At 45.2% G+C, this 15,602-nt stretch overlaps 1 pseudogene; it reads left to right on the forward strand.

Moving 5' to 3' along the window:
* Window positions 1–15,041, forward strand: part of LOC122565532 — a 24,106-nt pseudogene extending 9,065 nt beyond the window's left edge.
* Window positions 15,042–15,602: the final 561 nt, after the last annotated feature.

Here is a 15,602-nt window from a genome sequence, read left to right on the forward strand (position 1 = left end):
CTGCTGGTAGTGATGGTTGCAGTGTACATGAAGAGAGCAAGAGCTGCTGCTGTTTCTCCATGTGGTGAATTGTAAGCCCTGAACAGAAATAAACCAGATGGGGAAATGTGTTCTGAGTCCTTGAACTGTCAGAGCAAATATCAGCAAATTCTGTTGCTGGTGAGGGATTGATGGGAACTGTAGCTATGTCGTTAGATCCAATCCAGAATCCACCAAACACCAGACCACTTCAGTCAGCTTGGTTCAGTTACTTGAACTGATTTTTGGAATCTTCCAAAGCAAACTGAACCAATCCAATAGTTTGGCCTCCATTGGAACCAGAGTAGTGTTCTGACCTGCTTAGCCACTGAATACAAAGGTTGATAATGCTCCCCTTGAATATCATTCCTATTTACCCTGAAATGTTTTCACCCACTACTTACTTGGATGACTAATATTGAAGGCAGGTGTGGATGGATTTTGACTAACTCATCAGGGAATGTTCTAGAGATCCTAAATTAGGGAGGGGAAATTTAGGTTTAAATGGCAAGCCCCAATTTGAAATCTCCACCCAAGAGGGAACATCTCCTCAGTCAACTAGACAATACACACCCAATTTCATTGAGATTCCATGCTATTAAATGCATGTCCAGCGTTTCCTCATAACACTCCATATCAGGGTTTGATCTTAAACCTCTAGCTGCCCTAATTCTTCCCCACAGGATAATACCTAGATGTGCTTATCGGTCTTCCAGCCTGTAGTTTTTGCTTCCTTCCAGATTAATTCCTTCTGAATTAGTTGCATATATTAAACTCTCAAATGAAGGCTATTTCAGAAATTAAAACCAATTCCTCTACATCTCCAGAAGGTGAAGGCTCTCAGGACCTGGACACTTCCCAGCCTGTAGCTCTAACTGTTTGCTCATCTCTGCATTTTTCTCCTTACTACCACTTCCTAGTTTAAATCCATTCTAGGATGTCTCACTGGATCCTGAGATCTACAAAGTACTCATCATCCAGTCTCCAGATCATTCCTGATGAGGTATGAGACAAAGGAAACTTGTTGCTATCTTGTTTGGTACCCTCTAATCTCCACTCAGTCCAAACCTGATTGCTATGTACCTTTGCACACTATTTTTCTCCTTGCGCATCTTTCCCTTCAAAGTGTGGATCCAGCACACTTGTCATCCTAGGATGGCTTACATTGGATATTTTAGATGTCTGCCACAGCACTTTATTGATCTGTCCTGAATTTATCAACCCAGCTTCTATACATGTATTGGCCCTCAAGCTTAATGGCTACTCACACTAATGCATAATACCATGACCACTAAGGAGCAGCAGGAATGGTCTTTCCCCATGGCTCCATGCCCAGTCTAGTATACAGCCTGCTCATAGCTTTCAATGCATCCTGTTTTTAAAATGAAAGTTAGTTCAGTTATGCTGAGGCCTCCCAAGTTGGGTGCCCATTACTCTTTCTACATTCCAGGCTTGGTGTAAAGTCACCTCCATCATCCTTGTGCCTTAAATAATCATCCCTTTATGCTCCACCTTGCCACAAGGTCCACTAGAGGGGCACTGTACACTACTTCCATATGTAACTTGTCTTTATTACATAATTATCCCCATCCTGGTTTACAGCTATTTACTACCGCTGCCAAATCAACGAATACCAACTTCTACCTTTTTTCTAGCTTTGCCTTATGTTTGGGAGCTGTATTGAGTCCTAATCAAAACAGTTACCATTTCCTACATTATTTTGTGGACTTCAAATCATGGACTTCAGTCAAGTGTTTGACAAGGTTCCTCATGCTTGACTGTTTAGATTCCCTGGAATAGAGCAAACTAGCCAATTGGATAAAACTCTAAGACACTAATACAGTAGTAGAGGGTTACTCCAGACTGGAGACCTGTGACCAGTGGTGTGCCATGAGGATCTTTGCTGGGTCCACTGCTTTTTGTATTTAAATGATTTGGATGTGAACATAAGTTTGCACATGACCTCTCAATTGGAGGTGTAGTGGATAGTGTAGGTTACCTCAGAACAAGATCTTGATCAGATGAGTCTAGGAATGACATGGAGTTTTAAATGAGGTGCTGCATTTTTATACTTGGAAAGGCAAATCCATGTAAGACTTGTATACCTTAATGGTAAGGTCTTCAGCAGTGTTGCTGAACAAAGGGACCTGAAGTCCCAGGTAGACAGGATAGTGAAGGTGTTTGGTATGCTTTACTTAATGGTCAGAGCATTGAGTTGGGATGTCCTGTCTGTACAGGACACTGGTTAGGTCACTTCTGGAATATTGGTTCATTCTGGTCTCATTACAAAACTTGAAATGGTTCAGAAGATTAACAAGGATGTTGCCAGGGTTGGAGGATTTCTATAAAGAGAAGCTAAATAGGCTGGGGCTGTTTTTCCCCTGGAGTCAGTCTGAGGGGTGACTTCATAAAGGCTTAAAATTGAGGGGCATGGATAGGATAAGTAGTCTTTTCCCTGGGGTGGGGAGTCGGAGGGCATAAGATTAAAAGGCACTTAAATCTTACCCTAATGAGCAACATCATGCTGAGGGTGTGTATGGCCAAGTGTCAGAGGATATGGTGGAGACTGGTACAATTGCAGCCTTTAGAAGCCATCTTGGATGGGTACATGAATAGGAAGGGTTTAAAGGGATATGGGTTAAGATTATTTTACCATATCTGGTTGGCATGGAGTTGGACCAAAAGGTCTTTGTGCTGTACATCTGACTCTGACCTGCAATCACCAGTTTCCATGCAGAAGATAGCTACTCCATTACAGCCATGTCTTAGTGATATGCAGGGTTTCAGAGCTGGGTCACTTTCTACCAAATATCCTGAATCTGTAGATGTCCTGGTTTTGGATCTCCAGCATTAAGTTGGCTGTCATCAATTGATTTTCCCTCTGGTTATACTAGCGCACAGCAATCCTGCCATGGCACTTAATCCGAATTTGCATCTATCATTGGGAATGCCATTGTTGGAGGGAAAACACCAGTCTGAGTCAGAATCAGGGCTCAATGACTGGTATTTCCTTGTGCAATAAACTGAGCTCTGGGGAGACACTAAGTGGTTAGCTGCAAGTCTTCTGTCAACCCAGAGCACATGTCAAACTTTTTATACATCTTGTGAGACAAGATGTGTAAAAGTTTACTGACTTGTAACATGGTTTGTTTATGGTAATCCTTGCAGAATCATAGTTTCAACAGTCTTTCAGTTTGTGTAGGCATGGAAATCCATTGTAGTAATGGGTGCTCTTCATTTCCTGAAGAGGACTATACTTCAGCCCTGGCATTAGCATTTTGTATTGAGTCTATCAAACTCTTGGCATTTCTGAGGTGTTGGCTGGGCCCAGACACTTTAGGCAGTGTTCATTATTCATGCATATTTTCTTCCCCCTCCTCCCACTTTACACTCAATCCAGTTGATGAGTTTATTGTGCTGGCATTCTGGCCCCAGACACTGTCCATATGTGCTCTGCTGTTTCTCTTCATATTGTAATCGTGGCCATCTTGTGTCTAATGTGCCTAGTGTCACCCTGCCCCATGCCATCTCCCTGTTCACCATAATCCAGCTGTAGATCTGGTTAGGATATCCTTCTATGTAGGTGACAACAGCTGCCATCCATGCTGCTGTCAAGGCACCAATGTTACCTACCAGGTGAATGGGGATAGTTTATGCCAATGATGTCAGGTCACAATCCCTCATCACCTGCTGACAGATTTTTATTTCAAAAATATACTTTATTCATAATTTTCTGTACAATTGGTGCCATTCATAGGTGCACCTTGCATTTCTGTACACAGATTGGAATTAATCATTCATTATATACAGGTCTTTTGCTTGTACATCTCAAGGTCATATTTGCCATGAGATTGTCCAAAAGCAGAATGTATAACTGGGCTCATAGTGAATCACGCAACAGTTCTTGCTATTGTCGGCAAAAACCACTGTCTGGTTATTGTCCCCTCAGCCTTTTGTGGCAAGGCTACCATGCTAAATATAGCAGGCATGAGATTCTACCTGTATGATCAGATCCCAGCATGAGGTTCTCCACCTAATGAGTGTCAGGCAGGCTCTTTCCAAATTACTGAAGCTCCAGGTGCAGACAGATGAACCTTATCTACTCGCCAATGGGCTGAGAAGTGGCAGATGGAGTTTAATTCAGAAAATGCGAGGTGCTGCATTTGGGAAAGCAAATCTTAGCAGGACTTGTACACTTAATGGTAAGGTCCTAGGGAGTGTTGCTGAACAAAGACTTTGGAGTGCAGGTTCATAGCTCCTTGAAAGTGGAGTTGCAGGTGGATAAGATAGTGAAGAAGACATTTTGTATGCTTTCCTTTATTGGTCAGAGTATTGAGTACAGGAGTTGGGAGGTCATGTTGCAGCTGTACAGGACATTGGCTAGGCCACTGTTGGAATATTGTGTGCAATTCTGGTCTCCTTCCTATCAGAAAGATGTTGTGAAACTTGAAAGGGTTCAGAAAAGATTTACAAGGATGTTGCCAGGGTTGGAGGATTTGAGCTACAGGGAGAGGCTGAACAGGCTGGGGCTGTTTTCCCTGGAGCATCAAAGGCTGAGGAGTGACCTTTATAGTGGTTTACAAAATTGAGGGGCATGGATAGGATAAATAGTCTCTTCCCTGGGGTTGGGGAGTCCAGAACTAGAGGGCATAGGTTTAGGGTGAGGGGAAAGATATAAAAGAGACCTAAGGGGCAACTTTACACAGGGTGGTACATGTATGTAATGAGCTGCCAGAGGATGTGGAGGCTGGTACAATTGCAACAGTGAAGAGGCATTTGGATTCTTATGAATAGGAAGGGTTTGGAGGGATATGGGCCAGGGGTGCTGGCAGGTGCAACTAAATTGGGTTGGGATAGCTGGTTGGCATGGACAAGTTGGACCAAAGGGTCTGTTTTCATGCTGTACATATGACTATGACTCTACCCCCTTTGTTGAACAGATGATCTTCTTCTTTAACAATAACCCCTTCCCTCATGTGGACATTCTTCCCAAAAACCAGGTAACTTTTTTAAACAAGGTGCCAATTTAACCAGCTTTTGTGAATAAGGGGAGTTGATTGGTTTTTGAATGTGAGAATTAGTAGCAATTTATTTCAAGATGGTCTTTGAAAGATAGTTCAGAATGGATAGTTGAACACACCTGCCATTGCATTTGAGGTTGAGGAATGTTAATAGGTGGCTTCACAATCCTTCATGTCTACAGATTTGGTTGAGGTTCTGACACTCCACATCAAAAAAAAAATTTCAGTGCTCAGGGTGAGACAATCCTTTTTTTTTGTCCTACCTTTTTTGACTTGTAGCACTGAGGATCTGTCCCTGAAAATCAGGAGGTAACTAGGGGAGAGTTCTCTGGCTGGTGTCATTTGCCTGAGTAAGCTATTCAGCTGTAGTAGCCTCCTACCTAAAAATGCAGATGATTAGCTTGGCCCATCAGCAAGGGATGCTGGGTACACTGGCAAAGTCAAACTCTCCAATCTCACACAGCAGCCACATGCCATTAGCATCAATATCATGTAAAAGTTATCATGACAGATATACCCCAATAACTTATCCATGGAGCAAAGGAGGGCCCTGATCTAAGGTATTGATTCTTGCTACATCCAGAAACCAACCAACATTACAGTGTGGAAACAGGCCCTGCGGCCCAACAAGTCCACACCGACCTGCCAAAGCGCAACCCACCCATACCCCTACACTTACCCCATACCTAACACTATGGGCAATTTAGTATGGCCAATTCACCTGACTGCAATTCTTTGGACTGTGGGAGGAAACCGGAGCACCCGGAAGAAACCCCCGCAGACATGGGGAGAACGTGCAAACTCCACACAGTCAGTCGCCTGAGGTGGGAATTGAACCCAGGTCTCGGGCACTATGAGGCAGCAGTGCTAACCACTGTGCCACTGTACTGCTCAGAGGTCTTGGATGACAGAACACACGAGAGGCTGGGCGAGCTGACTAAGGCCCTCGAGTCCTTCCAAGAATAAAACTCCCAGAAGCGCCGGCTTACCAGTCGAGCTCTATTCCATTCTGTGGGACTTGATGGCCAGGACCTGCTAGAGGTGTATGTCAGTATGCTTCGGGCAGGTACCATGAGTGAATCCATGAGGAAAGGCATCATCACCCTCTTCTACAAGTGGAAGGGGGAGAGGGAGGAACTCAGAAATTAGAGACCAATCTCACTGTTGAATGCAAATCGTCAAAGGTTAGAAAGCCTTTGACAGGATATCACACAGGTATATGAGAGATGTTCTCTCCAAAATGGGCTTTGGGGAGGGAATCTGTAATTGGATCAGACTGCTCTACACCAACATTGTCGGTGCAGTCTCAATCAACGGGTGGGAATCAGATAGCTTCCCAGTCAGATCTGGAGTCAGGCAGGGCTGCCCCCTCTCTCCTGCCTTGTTTGTGTGCTGCATAGAGCCATTGGCCGAGTCCAGCAGGAAGGATGCGAGCCTGAGAGGGGTGACTATTCCTGGCAGTGGGGGCCTGCAGGTTAAGGCCTCCCTGTACATGGATGACGTTGCCATTTTCTGCTCGCATCCACTGTCCGTACGCAGACTCATGTTCGAACAGGCATCAGACACCAAGGCAAGAGCGAGGCCATGCTCTTCGGGAACTGGGCTGACCAATCCTCGATCCCATTCACCGTCAGGACCGACCACCTGAAGTTGCTGGGCGTTTGGTTTGGGAGGGCTGGGTTGTGCGCCAAGTCTTGGGATGAGCGTATCAGCAAAGTGAGGCAGAAACTGGGCCAATGGAAGCTACGGTCGCTCTCCGTCGTGCGGAAAAAAACCTGGTCATCAGGTGTGAGGCACTGTCATTGCTATTACACGTGGCACAGGTCTGGTCTATTCCCAGAACCTGTGCCGCTGCAGTCACCAGGGCCATCTTCCAGTTTATATGGAGGTCAAAGATGGACCGGGTCCGAAGGGACTCGCTGTACGAAGATCTGGGCAATGGGGGAAGAAATACACCCATTGCCACCCTCACCCTGATGGCCACCTTTGTGTGTGGCTGCATCAAGCTGTGCGTGGATCCCCGATACGCGAACACCAAGTGTCACTACGTACTGAGGTTCTACCTGTTCCCGGTGTTGCGAAGGATGGGCCTGGCCTCGCTGCCGCGGAACGCTCCGAGTAGTTGGACCGTCCCGTATCACCTGTCCTTCGTGGAGAAGTTGATGAAGAAAAACACCTTTGACCACAAGTCCATCAGGAAGTGGTCAGCACGTAGTGTCCTTGAGACCCTTCGGGAAAAGGAGAGGGCGGATCTTAGTGAGCGGTTCCCTGAGCAGACTGTCAAAGCCATTCGGCAGAATGCCTCATCGCCAGAACTTTCCAACAAGCACCAACACATAGCTTGGCTGGTGGTGAGAAGGGCTCTGCCTGTGAGATCCTTTATGCACGCCCGGACTCTCAGCCGTACCGCACGCTGCCCTCGAAGCGGCTGCAGGGGGGGGGGGGAACGAGACTGTCACACACCTCCTTCTGGAATGTGCCTATGCAGAGGAAGTCTGGAGAGGAATGCAGTGGTGTTTGTAGAGATTCGTCCCGAGCAGCGCCATGACACGGGACTCCATGCTCTACGGTCTGTTTCCCTGGGACGCACACCGAGACGAACATCAACTGTGCCTGGAGGATCATCAACTCGGTGAAGGACGCTCTCTGGGCGGTCCGAAACCTGTTGATCTTCCAGCTGAAACAGTTGACCCCGACTCAGTGTTGTAGACTGGCACATTCCAAGGTCCAGGACTACGTGTTGAGGGATGCGCTGAAGCTTGGGGCAGCTGCCGCCAAGGCGCGATGGGGAAAGACCAACGTGTAACATCTGCCTGCCTAAAGAAGAATAGGGGGCCCACGCAGTCTTTTGGGCTCTGCCGACGCCTCAGCGAAAAATGTAATCGTACCGACCTGTAAATAGGAATGATTACTCTGTTTTAGGTATGCAAACAAATGGAATGTTTACATATGTATGGCATGTCCAACTGTACAGACCATTAAAGTATTTTATGAATAAAGCATATTTTTGAAATAAAAAAAATCCAGAAACTGACAGTAGCATGTCATCCAAAAAACTGACTACTGTAAATGATTAATCAATCTCCAATTGGCCAGAATTGTAGAAAGTTCCAGAAAATAAAGTCATTAAACAGGGTTCACTTGAAGTTGCTGTTGGAATTGTCTGAGACCTACCAAGGAGACCAACATGGCAAGCAGAAGAGATCAGGTGACTGGGGTGGGGAGGAGGGGTGCAGGATGATGGAGAGAAAGAGGAAAGCAGCTTGGCAGAGCCAGGGAGAGAGCAACAGCATAGATCTACAAGAGACTTGGGAAGTATTGCAATCTTCAGGAGCTGATTGGTGATGGTTATTGTAACTCTGTTCCTAATAAAGTTGGGACTCTTCTCTTGGTACTGGTTTGTATTGTTGGATACCTGGGCGAATTCATAACATTCTGGTGAGAGTTCTCTAAATTATTTTAAGGAGAGATGAGACAAAAATAAACTCAGCAACAAAACAAAGAACATTGGTTTCTCATTTCCACTAGCCAATCTACAAACATAGCCCTATTAACCCTGCACAGCCTTTCATAGCTGACAGCTAGTGCTAAAACTGGGAGAAATGCCTGATGGTTGGTCAAGAAACAGCCTAATTGTTTCACACTCTCAGAATCATACCTCAATGTTTTGGATGGCACTATCACCAGCCCTGGGCATATCCTGTCTCCCTGGCAGCACAGTGGTATACAGTAAAGAGGGAGCTATCCTAGGCTTACTCCACACAAAGTCTCATGGCATCAAATCAAGCATAGGCAAGGAAACCACCTCCTGCTGAATAACATGTCCTATGCCCACCTCTAGGCTACTGCATCCATAGTCCTTTATGTTCAACACCATTTGGAAAAATCAAAGATGTTAGCAACGGTATAGAATGTACCCTGGGTGAGGAATATCAATGTCGTCCACAAAGAGTGGCTTGGCAGTAGGACTGCTGATCAAGTCCTAAAGGATATTACTGCTAGACTAGGTCTGCAGTAGGTGGAGCAAGAAAGATATTGTGTTTAAGCCAAGTGTCATCTCATTTAACTCCAGGAAGTTTTCCTCTAATGTAGAGACCAAGGTGGCTCTATAGATTCCTCCCAGGAAAGAGGATGGTGACAGAAAATCTACCTGATGGATCTTACACCAAAATGAGCTGTGGTGAGGATTCCGCTTCTAATAACTGACTGCTTCAGGACTGCTTTCTGCAGCTGGTATTGAGTCGAGTATCACCCGCTGAATGAGTTAGTGGGAATGAAAAAGTAGAAAATGTTAAGACGAGCCCTGAATAGGTGTCCAAGTACTTTTAAAATCAGAGGTTCCTGAGCGTGGGGTGCTCAGTAATGCACACTTTTCAATCAGCCATTTGGCTCCTGACCTACATGGGCTGGGTCAGACCAATAGCCTGAAGTTATGAAGGGTGTGTGTTCATGACTCAGTGCTGGAGAAACTTGGCAGTGTGTAGAATGAATGCCATTGATGTTAAAAAATAAAGCAGCTTACTTTAAGGCATCAGGTTGAATTGCAAATTGCCAAATATTAATTTGTGACCCATGACACACAAAAATTGCAGATGCTTAAATTCAAAGTAGACAAGCAGGAGGCTGAAAGAATACAACAAGCCAGGCGGCATCAGGGTGGAGAAGTCAACATTTCGGTTATAACCCTTCTGGATGGAGGTGGGGGGGTTCGGTGGAGCTGCAGACAAAAGAGGGAGGGTAGGTTTTGGGTGGGGAGAGGGGCTGAGTTGTGAGGTAATGATCGGTGAATACAGGTGGTGGGTATGACCTGGTTGATTGATGGGATGAATGAATCCAGTTGGTAGCTGAAAGGAAGGGTCGATTGGAGGGATGGAATGGAGAGGCGGGCTAGAAATGGAGTCCAGGGATGGATGGGAAGGTTGTTCGAAATCGGAGAACTCAATGTTCAGTCCTCTAGGCAGTAGGCCGCCCAGTTGAAGATAAAGTGTTCCTCCAAATTGCAGTCTGATTCACTGCGGCAATGGAGCAAGCTGAGGATAGACATGTCGGAGGGGGAGAGGGAGTGGGAATGGGAATTGAAATGCATGATGGCTGGGAGGTTAGGTCAGCCCCTGTGGGCCCAGCTGAGAGTCTCAACGAAATGTTCCCTTTGTTTCCGTTTGGTCTCCTCAATGTAGAGAAGACCACATCGAGAGCACTGGATACAGTAAACTAGGTTGGCGGAGAGGCAGCTGAACCTCTGTTTCACCTGGAAGAATGTTAGGGCCCTGGATGGAGATGAGGGAGGTGGTGTACCAGCAGGTTTTGCATCTTTTACGGTTGCAGGGAAAGGTGTGATGTTGCTGGTCCTTTTAACAAGGTTATGTTGTCCTTGGTTTTTTTTCCAGAGGGGTTGTAAAGACACAGGTTCCAAAATGTCTGGGTTTATCTATCTGAAGTTTTTTTGATTAAAAAAAACTTGTACAATGAAAGGGGACTGGTCAGTTCACCCAGCTCAGCTTTTCTCTGGTTAGTTTGGTTTGGCTTTAGCATGCAGTCAGTTTTGAGGCTGCTGGTCGAGGAAACAGCTCCATGGCTGATTTTCTTTCTATCTATCTATCTATCTATCTGTCTATCTATCTATCTATCTATCTATCTATCTATCTATCTATCTATCTCATATCTCTCTCTCTGATATCTATCTATCTCTCTCTCTCTCTCTCTCTGATATCTATCTCTCTCTCTCTCTTGATATCTCTCCTGTTGGTACCTGTTTGACTTGACCTTTTTTAGCCAAGGGGGTTTGTATGAGGATGTTGCAGCTAGATAGAACAGCATTAATAAGTTGCAATGGAGCCGATTGGGTTTTTGGATCTAAGGTTAAGTTATTCTGTATTCTGTTCTCTTTTGTTTGTGTTTCATTTGGTACTCTGTAAATAAATTCGGCTTTGTTTAAAACCAAGGGGTTTTGACCAGATGCATCCCTCCTGGAATGTTCACTCTATACCTATTCAAAACAAGTAGAAACGTTAGGGTCTGGGCTACCTTCTTGGAATGTTTTGAGGGAGTGTGGCCTGGTCCAGAACAAAGGTACTTGTGCGGGAGGTGGGTGCTGAGTGTTTTGGTGGGGAGGGTGTTGTTAAAAAAGGAGGGAACAGTTCTTCTGGAAGGCAGAGAGGGGTGGGAAGGGGAAAATAGTGGTGGTAGAGTTTAGTTGGAGTTGTGGAAGTGTTTGAGGATGATGCCATGGATGTGTGGAATTTTAGAGTGGAAAGTGAGGACTGGGGGACCCTGTCTTTATTATATTTGTGGGGGAGGGTGGGGTTTACAGCAATGGAGCATGGAATGAAGGAGGTGCGGTGGAAGCTGTCTGGATGGCAGGGGTGGAAAGCACATTATTTAAAATAGGTGAACATCTGGGAGTCTTGGGAGGTAAACCTCTTTTCATCAGAGCAGGCATGATGGAGACCAGGAAATTGGGAAAACAGGTTGGAGCTTTTGCAGGTTATGGTGTGGGAGGAGGTGTAGTCCAGGTAGTTATGGGACTCTTGTGGGTTTGTAGGTAATGTTGGTCCGTAAACTGTCACCGTAGATAGAAACCGAGAGGTCAAGAAAGGGGAGGGAGGTGTCCAAGATAGACAAGTGAATTTCAAGGCAGGGTGGAGTTGTTGGTGAAGTCGATAAACTAGAGCGGTGGATGTGATCTATATGGACTTCAGTAAGGCATTTGACAAGGTTCCCAATGGGAGACTGGTTAGCAAAATTAGATCTCATGGAACACAGGGAGAACTATCCATTTGGATACAGAATGTTAGGATATCTGGTCAGCATAGACAAGTTGAACTGAAGGGTCGGTTTACATGCTGTACATCTCTATGGCTCTAACTGCTCCAGTTCCGGCTTGGGTGCAGGATGCAGCACCAATGCAGTCATCAATGCAGAGGAAGAGTTGGGGAACAGTACCTGTGTATGTGCTGAAGGGGAATTGTTCAACGTAGCCTACAAAGAGGCAGGTGTAGCTAGGGTCCATGCAAGCGTCCATGGCCACTTCCTGGATTTGAAGGAAATGGGAAGGGTTAAGAAAACGTTATTGAGGGTGAGGACTAATTTGAAAACTTAGGCAACATTTTGCTGAGCATCTCAACCAGGCCTGCAGGGACCGACCTGACCTCGCGGTCACCGCCCATTTCAATTCCCTTTCCTACTCTGTCTCCTACATGTCCATCCTCGGCCTCCTCAATTGCCAGAGTGAATCAACCGCAAATTGGAGGAACAACACCTTATCTTCTGCCTGGACAGCCTACAGCTCGAAGAACCCAGCATTGAGTTCTCCAATTTCAAATAACCTCCCTTCCCATCCCCTGACTCCATTTCCAGCCCTGCCTCCTCCCTTCTATTCCACCTACCGACCCTTCCTTCCAGACACCAACCGGATTCATCCATCCCATCGATTAACCAGGTCGTACCCACCACCTGTATTCATCTATCACTACCTCACCACTATGCCCCTCTTCCCACCCATAATAATTCCACCCCTCTTTATCTGCAGCTTCCCCTACTCCTACCTCCATTCCTGAAAAAGGGTTATACCCAAAACAAGGATTTCTCCACCTCCTGATGCTGCCTGGCTTGCTGTGTTCTTCTAGCCTCCTGCTTGTGTAATTTGTGACCCTTGCCACTTTATGCTGAAACAGTAACTTGCCCACAGCCTCCTTGTGATTCCCCATTCGTACTCTAAATTCCCACTACACCTGGAATGAAATTTCGTCATTAGGTACAACTGACAATCAAGTTGTCTGAGCAATTATAATGCACCACATTCTGTCAGAGTGCAAATTGTTCCTGATTTAGAAATATGACTGTTAGATGCATATGGGAAGAAACTGATTACTATCCTCTCCTTCTGTGCAAGTAAAAATATTTTAGCAAGCCGGGTATCGGGAAAGTCCCCTAGGATTTTCGAACTGGCATAGGATAGTTATGGAACATATTTCCCTGGACTTCCTTACGAATATGGTGCACCAAAAAACGGAATTATGTTATCGAACATGGCGGCCTTCTTGAACTACACCGATGCAGATGTATTGGCCTTACTGTCTTGGGCCTTTGTTTAGCCGTGAGGATGATGTTGGTCGGTTTGGGGGCCCCCAGGAGGAAGAATCCCATATAAATACGGGTCTTGTTATGATTTAGAGTCATACAGTCATAGAGATGTACAGCACAGAAACAGACCCTTCGGTCCAACCCGTCTATGCCGACCAGATATCCCAACCCAATCGCGTCCCCCTGCCAGCACCCGGCCCATATCCCTCCAAACCCTTCCTATTCATATACCCATCCAGATGCCTTTTAAATGTTGTAATTGTACCAGCCTCCACCACTTCCTCTGGCAGCTCATTCCATACATGTACCACCCTGTGCATGAAAAGTTGCCCTGAATTGATATAATTTTATTTTGAATGCTTATTTATTTACTTACCCTTTTTTTTGTTTTTTTGTTAGTAATGAGATTAGTCGTTAATTTTCTCAATTTATATTGTAAAGTGGTTACACTATTTTGTATTAGTTTTGTAATTTTGTAAAAAAATCCCAAAACCTTTTCCTTTTCAATAAAAATATCTTTATAAAAAGATTGTGTCGCTAGTGCTTTACATGATGTCATTGGCTTCACGTAACTAATACACTAATTCATTTATCCAGGACCCAAGTGGCCTTGTGTATTAACAATGGCCACCTTCTGATCTAATTAGAAAAGTTAAAAATCCCATAACACCAGGTTATAGTCCAACAGGTTTATTTGGCAGCACTACCTTTCGGAGCGCTGCCGAAGGAGCACCTGCTGTTGTGTGATTTTTAATTTTGTCTACCCCAGTCCAAGACCTGCTCCTCCACATCATAACTGGAAGAGTATTATAGGTAGTAAGACTATTTTTATTACATCGCTGTAACCATTTACATGTGACAATGATTTGATCTACATTAGAGACTGGTGGGAGGACTTAGATCAGATTCTTCACAATCCATAGTTACTCTCTAAACCAATCATTGTGCCAGCTGCAGCACTTGATCAATATTAATGCATTCAGATGGAAGTACATTATCATCCTTTGATCTTGTCTCAAGACATTACAAAGACTAAGAGTGTCAGTCAGCTTTCCCTATCTCACCCTGTCCCTTGTGGGATACAGGGGTACTGAGTTAGTGCTGTCAATTGTTCCTTTACAGGTGACATGTTAAATGGTGGTGTGCATCTAAGATAATAAATGGAAGAATGACTAGCAGAGAGCTGTTGAGGTTGGGTTGTTAAATAGAGAGAGTCAGATTTTTAATCTGTAAATGATGGGGAAATACAGTAAAGTGGAGTCGAGAATTCAGATTAGCCATAATTCCATGATTCAGTGGACTGAAGAGCCAATTTACACCCTTAGATTTTATAGCCTTCACCTTTAAGACATGAAAGGTTCGAGGAAAAGGGATCTCTTGCGGATTGGTGTTACAAACGCAACAGTAACACCATAACAGAGAAAAATCAAGGATAAGCTTCCAGATGAAAATTTAAAAGCTGAAATATCATTCTGAAAAGCAGAGTCTTGATTAGAATAACGAAGCATGTTTCCAGTGCAAACTATAGCCATTGCAGAGGGTAAAGCAAGCTGTAGAAACAGTGGGATTAGAAAATTTGCATCTCCAGGAAATAGCTTGCTGACATAACCCTCCCAGGAACGGTTGACAGATTCAGAAGACCATAATGTATGGGAGCAGAAAGAGACCATTTGGCCACTCAGGTGTGCTGCACTATTTGATGCAGCTAATATGTTTCACGACCCCATTCCCCTGCTTTCTGCCTGTAATCCTTACCAAGGACAAGAGCGTGAGTCCATCCTTCCCAGAGCTTCTGGGAGTCTGTGTCCATGCTCAGAATCCTTGATGCCTCACTCAGTCAAATTCTGAAGAGGGGCCCTCCCAATGGACCTGTTTCCCTCATCTTTAATTTGCCTTTCGCTGCCCACAGATGAAGCCTAAACTGATAGACCCGGTGTTGAAAACCTGTATTAAATTATGCATTATCTGAAAAGGTAGTAAGGGTTTGCCCGAACGAATGAACAAATCACAGAACCCCTACATTTAGGAATCAGGACCGTTCGACTCTTTTTTTACTGAATCGGGTATCGTGCTTGACTTTAGCCACAGGGAGAAGAGGCGGGGTAGACGGGTTTCCTCTTGCTCATGGATTGTTCTTATGTCCTGCAGTTTCAGGCCGTCTGGTCCAGCAGCACTGTTCTTGTCTATCCCCTTGATGGCCGCGTCAACCTCCTTTACCTCGATGGGTTTCATCAAGCACCCGTCATCAACTTTGCCAGTGTATGGGGCACACTTATTTATGTTTGATTTTTTATTTGGTGCTGACGGTTTCTCACGGAAACATGTCTCCAACTCCTCTTTTGAGAGAGGACAAGCGGATGAGGTCGGCGCCCCCATGATCTCGCGAGCTAGTTGGCGCCAGTTGGTTTTGTAAAGCTGCTGTGTTGCTCTAAACAACGCTTTACGTGCTGCTCACCGTTTTTTGGCTCCGGTATTGCTGCC

This window comes from Chiloscyllium plagiosum, chromosome 31 (assembly GCF_004010195.1).
Source record: "Chiloscyllium plagiosum isolate BGI_BamShark_2017 chromosome 31, ASM401019v2, whole genome shotgun sequence".
In the NCBI taxonomy this organism is placed as follows: Eukaryota; Metazoa; Chordata; class Chondrichthyes; order Orectolobiformes; family Hemiscylliidae; genus Chiloscyllium; species Chiloscyllium plagiosum.